The sequence below is a fragment of the Agelaius phoeniceus genome, chromosome 7 (genome assembly GCF_051311805.1).
Source record: "Agelaius phoeniceus isolate bAgePho1 chromosome 7, bAgePho1.hap1, whole genome shotgun sequence".
Taxonomy (NCBI): Eukaryota; Metazoa; Chordata; class Aves; order Passeriformes; family Icteridae; genus Agelaius; species Agelaius phoeniceus.
The window spans coordinates 2,867,305-2,875,348 of record NC_135271.1 but is presented as its reverse complement, the minus strand read 5'-3'; the positions used below and the strand labels follow the sequence as shown (position 1 = coordinate 2,875,348).

The 8,044-nt window shown below is 54.9% G+C and overlaps 1 long non-coding RNA gene across 1 annotated transcript; it reads right to left on the bottom strand.

The window, feature by feature from the left end:
• Positions 1 to 3,622: 3,622 nt before the first annotated feature.
• On the bottom strand, positions 3,623 to 6,615 carry LOC143694474 (uncharacterized). Its single transcript, XR_013182958.1, has 2 exons — positions 5,894 to 6,615; positions 3,623 to 5,780 (listed from the first exon to the last, which is right to left on the bottom strand). It is a non-coding gene; the product is annotated as an uncharacterized LOC143694474 (long non-coding RNA).
• Positions 6,616 to 8,044: the final 1,429 nt, after the last annotated feature.

The window sequence follows — 8,044 nt, the reverse complement described above, 5'->3', positions numbered from 1 at the left end:
AGCCTGGAACATTCACCCAGAGTGAAGGACTTTCTGACAGCCCTGCTGAATGACACTGGGAGGAGGTTTGTGAGAAGGGGAAGAAATTGTATTTTGATAGTAAATAAAAGGGGCAAGATTATTTCTTTCTCTCATATTCCTTTTCAGTCAGTTCTGGTCTGTTTTCAGAGTGCCACTTTCTCAGCTGATTGTGTTTGTGTCCTCCTTTCTCTCCTGCCTCTCTTTGCCTGCTCTGTTTCTCTCTCAGTGTCTCCCTTGACCCAGGGCATCTCCCACCAAAGACCCTGCCCTGATTTAATTCCCCATCCACGAGCTACAACAACCATGGGTGAAGTTATGAAGGCTGGCAGTGAAATGTCACTGTAAGATCTTGCTCCACTTGGCTTTTGGCTCCTTCTTGAGAGCTTTGCCTTCCAGGGCAGGACCATCTTTTCCTGTCTGGGAACTGGAATTCCAGTCCCTGGCAGTGTGTGCCATGGATCCCAGAGCGGCATTCCCGAGGCTGCCAGGGTGCTGCTCCTGCCGTGCCTCCCAAGGAGCTGTGCAGGGCCAGGGGACAAGGTCCAGCAGCTCTGTGGGCTCCCAGAGCACACAGCAAAGGTGGCTTTGCTGGACATTTCCCAGCACCTTCTCCGCTGGAAGCAGAGGGAGGGAGGAAATGGAAGCGAGTCCCCGACAAAATCTTGGAAGGATTGGGCTGGGAAAGGACCCTGCCCATGGGTTACGATTTCGCGAGGGAGAGACGCCTCTGCCCCAGGGAAGGTGCGAATGAGAGCGTGGGAAAGCAACCTGTGGATCTGCTCGAACTTGGATTGAACTGAACAAGAAATGGGGAAGAGAGAGGGAGAGAAAGAAGTCGGGAAGAGATCTCAGAGAGAGAAAGAAATAGGAAAGAGTTCTCAGAGGGGGAGAAACAAAGAGGAAAAGGCTCCGGCCCGGACTCTGCAGCTCCCGGGGCCACCCGCGGGGTGCAGCGTCTTTCACAATTCCAGCCAATCAGAGGACGCGCTGAACAATTTCCAGCCAACCAGAGCTTTTCTTGCCGATGACTCACCGGTTGCCAGGCGGACCCGCAGAGCCCAGCGGCCCCGGAGCGGAGTTTGGGGCACGGGCCGGGGGCACGGATCCGCCCCGGGCGGGTCCCCGAGCCCCCTGCCCACCCCTGGGGCCGATCGGGGGCTCCCCCACCCAGCAGCCGGGGCTGCGGGGCCGCGGGGCAGAGGGGTGGGAAAGGGGGGTCCGGGCTGGCAGCGGAGGAAATGCGGGAGGAAGAGGAGGGAGAGGAGGAGTAGGAGCGGGAGCGGGAGAATCCCGGCGCTCGCAGCGCCCGCACGCTGAGCCTGCAGCAGCCCCTGCCCCGGGAGCATCGCCCCCAGCCCCGAGCCGCAGGTGAGGGCGAGGCCGAGCTCGCCCCGGCTCCAGCCAGGGGTCTCCGGGAGGATTTTTTTGGAGCGTGTTCGGAGCCGGCAGATCCCGGACTCGAGCCCCGGGTATCTCCGGGCTCCCTAAGAGGAGCTTTTTCGGGGCCAGAGGAGCCGCGATCGCCCCTCGGGAGGGTCCCGGGGGGTCCACGTGGGGATGGCCCGGTACCGACGGGGCGGGACATTGGTTTTGGGGATCCCCGTGAGAGCCGGGGCTGTGGAACGGGGGACCCCCGGGGCGGGGAGAGGGGAAGGGGCGATACCGGAGCTGGGGCACCCCCGGCAGCCCGGAGATGAGGCGGGGACGGGACCCCCTGACCCTGACAGGGGCGCGTCCTGGGGTGACTTCATGATGCTCGTGCCCCATCGGTCCATTTAGCCCAGAAATGAGTTCTGCACCTTTAAGGCTGGTTCTGGGGGCCAAGGGGAGGGGGAAGAAGCTGCAGTTTGTTTTCATACACTGCTCTCACTCCTCCACATTCCGGCTCCTGGATGGACAGAGGGCAGGACAGAGCTCTGCTGTGCTTTTAGTTAGTTTTTAGCTCTCTGAGGCAGAGAAGTTCCCTGGACTGTGGTTTTTCTTTTTCTTTGGAGCTGTTTAAACCTGCTCTGGACTGAATAACCAGAACACCACCGGCAGCTCCCACCTGTGGCCCACCGGGCTGAGCCTGGTTCGCAGCATTTCCAATACAGGAGGGACTGATAAGAGACTGATAAGAGACTGATAAGGGACTGATAATAGACTAATAAGAGACTGATAAGACACTGAGTCAGCCAAGCCCCAGCCCAAGGAAGGACTTTGGGAGTTTGTCACCTATTTTCCAGCAGCAGGAGGTTTTATTGCTTAATATTGTTCAATTTTTGTGCTGGTGAATGCTTTGCCTGTTAAATAAAGCGGTTTTTTCCACTTTTCTCCAAGGAAATATTTTCCCGAACTGGCTGAGGGTGGGGCTGCTGAATCTGCATTCTAGAGGAAACCCCTTTTTGGGGTTTTCTCCCAAATTTGCCCTAAACCAGGACAGGGTGGTGGGAAGAGGGGGGAACCCCAAGTGGCTGGATTGAGGGGAGGCTGGAGAGAGGGACCTTGGGATCCCAAAATCTGCCTACATCCCTTAGCAGGACCCTGGAGAGGGGGGATCCCCAGGACCCATGGGATCCCCAACAGCCCAGAGACAGGGGACCACCAGAATCCCAGAGGGATGAGACTGGAAATGGGACACTCCTGGTGGCTTTTTTTTATTCACTCTTGATTTTTGGAGGTTTTTATGGACATCAGGTGACTTCTAGAGATGGACTTGTGTGGGAGGAATCCCCAACCCAAGGCATTCACACCTTGTTTTTCCCCAAATCAGGATTTTCCCCAAACCTTCCCACAGTGACATCCCCTCCTGTCCTGCTCTGGGTGAACTCAGTCCCAAACCTGACCCTGATCCTGGTCTCAATCTCACTCCATGTTTAGACACACTCACAGTTCTGTATTTAATCCCATCCCAGTGCCAGACTCATCTAGCCCCAGACCCAATCCCAGCCCCAGCCCTAAAGCCAATCCCATGTCTAGCCTTAACCCCAATCCCAGCTCTAATCCAAATCTCAGCCCCAACTCCCATCCCAGCCTCAATTCCAGCCCCTTCCTAAATCCTCAGCCCCAAACCAAATCCCAGGTTCAGCCCTTCTGGGGGTTTGGGGGTGTCTCTGTCCCTGTGACCCCGATGATGTTTGGGTGGGGTCCCAGCAGGGCTGAGAGGGACAGAGACCCCCCCGGCCTCCCCAGGGGTGAGAAGGTGGCAGAGCCCCCCCAGCCCCGAGCAGCCTCAGCGGTGAGAGGGACACAGAGCCCCTGGTGCCCAGCCCTGCACAGGCATTGCCTGAGGCCAGAGGGATGGAGACCCCCCGAGCATCCCCCAGGGCCAGGGGACAGAGAGCCTCGAGCATCCCCTGGGCTGAGAGGGACAGAGACTGCCCCGAGCACCCCCTGGCACAGGGGTGAGAGGGAGGGAGACCCTCCAGGGTGAGAGGGAGGGAGACCCTCCAGGCATTCCCTGGGGTGAGAATGATGGAGACCCCTGGGGAATGGCCTGGGGTGACAGGGACAGGGACAACCCCCCCAGCCCCTCCCATCATTCCCGGGGCATGAGGTACAGAGACCCCTCGAGCATCCACTGAGCACTGTGTTATAAATGAGAAGCTTGACTAGGCCAATATTCAAGCAGCAATCAATTTATTAATTAATATGGTAAAGAATGAGCAATACAGCATTGGGTACCGTGGGGGAGGTTTTCCCTCCAACTGAACACCCATAGTTGAGGCTTACAGGTATTTATAGGGGTACTCATCAGCTTTCTCAGCAGTTTCTAGTCCCAATTTTTACATCACAATTCTATACACTATTGTGATTTAGTTTTTCTCAGGATGTTTCCCAGAAAGGAGTATCCCCAGATGGTGGTGGTTCGGTTTCTGAAAGAAGGAAAAAGTCTCCCAGCTGGTGAGGTCCGGCTCTCCAGATGTGGGTCCACCTTTTAATTGCAAGGACTATAAATCTCATCTAATTCCACGAGCCCCTGCAATGTCAAAATGGACCTTTGGATCCATGGGGGCCCACAGTGTCACAATGGGCTCTTTTGGTTCCACAGCTTCACTATGGCTCCTCCGTTCCATGTGTCCTGCACTGTTCCATGAATCCTTAGTTCCATGGGGTCCTGTAGGGTCACAATGGTCTCCTTGCTTTCATGGTGCCACAGCTGCCATAATTTCCATGGTATCACAACTGCCCTTGGATCCCAAGAGGCCCCATCGTGTGACAATGGCCCCTTGCTTCCATGACACCCTGCAGTGTCACAATGGTGCCCATGATTCCATCACGCCCTGCAGTGTCACCATGGACAGTTGGTTCAATGACACTCCACAATGTCACCACGGCCCCTTGGTTCCACAGAGCCCCACTGTGTCACTGTGGTCCCTTTGGTTCCAGGGCTCAGAAGTGCCAGAATGACCCTTTGGTTCCATCAGGCCTTGAAGGTTCAAAATGGTCTCCATGGTTTCATGAGTACCCCCGTGTCACAAGAGACTCTTGGGTCCCTGAAGTTCGTCAGTGTCACAATGGGCCCTTGGTTCCATGAGGTTTGGCAGAGTCCCAATTGACTCCTTGGTTCCATGAAGCCCTGCTGGGTCACAATGCCCACGGTTCCATGAGTTTCCATGGTGTCACCACGGTCTCCTTGGATCCCCAGTATCACCATGGTCTCCTTGGTACCATCCAGGCCTTGTAACAAGAGATACTGAGCCATTTTGTGCCTTAGATGAAAGGCTGCAGAACTCACGGTTGTGAGGCTGTGTCACTGATAAGAAACAAAAACCACCTGAATCTGAACGCAAAATATCATCTCAAGTACCTTCAATCCAGGCCTCGACAGAGGTAGAAAATACAAACAGAGATTCCACAGTAAAGCAAAAACAGGGACCATCTTTTGAATGCAGGCAAAATGCATTCAAGTGCATTCCACTGCACTCGATATGATGGGGAGGTGATGATCCCCTATTCCAAGAGTGAACTTAAGAAGGGCTGCCTGTTGAAGGAACCACAGAGAACCACAATATAAGAAAAGCAGGTGGCATAGGTAATTCTGGGATAGGCAGACCAGAAAGCAAGAGCAGATGAGCCAGTGGAGTCGCCACCAAGGAGATCACGCTCACATGCTGTGGGCACAACCCCATCAGGCCGTGTCACCATCCCCTGGCACAAGGGGGGTCACGATGGTTCATTTTACTGATCTCAGAGTGCAAAGAGACACAGCAGGGGACCTTCAGTATTAACCAAAACAAATGCACCTTTCATTGAGTGCCCACAGCAGATGCAACACAAGGATTAGAAAGCAGATAAAGGATAGAGAGACAGAGAAAAGGAGGGGGGGGAATAGCTGCCATGAGAGAGATGAAATCCTCGTGGTCCGGCCAATAGATCTGTCTTGTCACATCGGGGAGAGTCTCAAATCTTTGGTTAACTCAGGGCTCTTTTATAATCTACCGCCAGGAGGGGAGCAGGATGGCACATGGAGGGAACAGTGGAGAATAAATCCATTGACAACAGGTACAGACAGCCCAGTTCTGAACAGCACAAACCGGTGCCAGCAGTGAGCGGGGCCTGTTGTTTCAGGACTGGTTCCTATGGGAAACATCCCGCTTCCCATGGCAGACATCCCGCTCCAGTCAGGCCAGCACCCCTGGGTTAGAATTTGAAGGGTCTCAGTCTCAGTCCTTGGGGAGGGCTTCAAGCTCTGTCCTTGACAGCAGTTGTGAGGCACATGAGGGATCTTTGGACTGTCAGTTACAGACTGACATCCCAAAACATAATTATGCATTTCCCTTTAAAAGTAAAATTTACTGAATTAATAAAATTATAATTATTTTTCTTATTTATAAAAGTTATGCTATATTTGTATTACCAAATTTGAATATTTATATAAAAAAATCCATACCTTTTTAGCAAGCAAAAAATTTATTGCTCATTGGTTCTAAGGAACACAATTCCCTTCATTAATTCATTGACCAGTGTGGCTGTTGATTTCTCCTTCTTTATGCTAATTAGTCCTATTTTAAATCCTTCTGTCATCTTTTTTATCATTTTCACAGACAGGGTAAAAGGGGCCACTTTGGGGTCCGTGGAGAACTTTCTGGGGCACATTTGGGGCAGTTCTGGGTCTGCGGAGGGAATTCAGAGAGAACTTGAGGGTCTGGAGGACCCTTGGGGGAGCCGGGTGGGCACTTGGAGGGGCACTCAGGGATTCCGAGGGACAGTTCGGGGTCCGGGACAGCACTTGGGGGTCCCCGGGGGCCCTTGAAGGTCAGGGAGGGGAATTTGGAGCCCTGCGGGGTCCGGGGCAGCACTTGGGGGGGTCTGATTGGGCTCTCTGGGGCGCGGGGGGTGATGGGAGTTGTAGGCGCGGGTCTAATACAGTTTAACGGGGCCGGGGAGCATCACGGGAGTTCAAAGCGCAGCTGCAATGGCTCTCGGTGGGGCGCGGGGCATGATGGGAGATGAAATCCTGTCTGGAAAAGCTCTGGACGTGCGCCGCGGAGCATGATGGGAGCCGTAGTCCCGGAAGTGGTTCGAACGCTTTGTTTAGGGGTCTGGGAAGGCACTTGGGGGACACTTTTGCGTCCGAGCCGCGACTTGAGATCCTCGTGGTAACGTAAACGGTTCGGGAGAACTTGCGGGGATCTCGGGGAGCTCTAACCGGGCTCTTTAGGGCGTGGGGTACAGCAGGAGCTTTCGGCGCGGGACTGTTCTGAGGGGCTCTGGGGCCGCAGGGGATGAGAGGAGATGAATTCCCAGAAGTGGCTGTACCGGGCATCTGTGAGGTTGGGAGCACTGGGGGGTCCGGGGACGCTTCTGGGGGGGTTCCCGAATGGGCGCTGAGGGGGCACTGAGGGATCCTGGAGGGTCTGAGTGACACTTAAGGGACAGAGGGGGGGCGGTACCGGGGTTCTGTGGAGCGCGGGGCATGACGGGCATTGTAGGCCCCGCTCCAATGGGGCTCAATCGGGCCGTGGGGCATAACGGGAGTGTAGGCAAAAAGGAAAGATGGCTCCCAGCCGAGGACCGCCTTCGAGGCCCCTTTCCAGGCGCTGATTGGCTGTGGGTGGTGATGAGCGGAAGAGCCATGGAGGCGGGAACAGCCCATTCAACCTCTCCAGTCCCTCCCAGTACAGTGCAGTTCATCCCCAGTACAACCCCAGTGCCCCTCCAATCCCTCCCAGGACAGCCCAGTAAAACCTCAGTTCCTCCCCAGTCCCTCCCAGTACACCTGAGTGTACATTCCCAGTCCCTTCCATTTCCTACTCAATGTCATCCACAGGATGCCCCAGTGTCTCCCAGTCTTCCCCAGTGTCCCCAGTATGTCCCAGTCCTCCCCAGGGTCACTCCCAGTATGTCCCAGTGTCTCCCACAGCGTTCCCAGTGTTCCCCAGTATGTCCCAGTCCCCCCCAGTGTTTCCAAGGACAGTTTAATTTCTCACGGTGGCCGTGGCAGCCAAACCCAGCAGTGGGGTCAGTGCAGTGCCCATGGCCACAGCCCCTTGCAGTGGCCCAGTGCAGCTTGGGCTGATGATCCACCCTCACAGCCGGCCCAGGGCAGCTCTGCAGTGGCTTTGGTGGCCCCTGGGGCTGGCACACACCTGAGCAGTGTGTCTGTTTGCAGTGGGGAAACTCAGGAGTTTGAGATTGCTGCAAAAAGCACAAAAAGGGAAAACCCCTCTTCGGCTGGGTGCAGCCAGCTCTCCAAGCACAACAGCTCCCAGGGCAGTGAGGACAGACAGGATGGGGCTGGGCAATGTGGAGCAAGGTTGTCCACGCTGGGTCAGAGCTCCAGGCACAGCTTCTGTGAGTAGGCCAGGGCTGCTGAGGAGAGACCCTGGGTCAGTATCAATCACAGAATGCTGCAACCACCTCCGCTCTAAAGAGAAATAAAAGACACTCTTTAAAATAGGAATGTGTATTTCTTACAAGTTCTTTGAAATCTTTTTCCATAACTGGACTAGGAAAACTTTAATAACCCTCTCTGGGCTTTGGTGTTGTTTACATCAGACTCAGTGCCTGAGAGTGTCTTGAAAAAACTTCTCAAAAACTC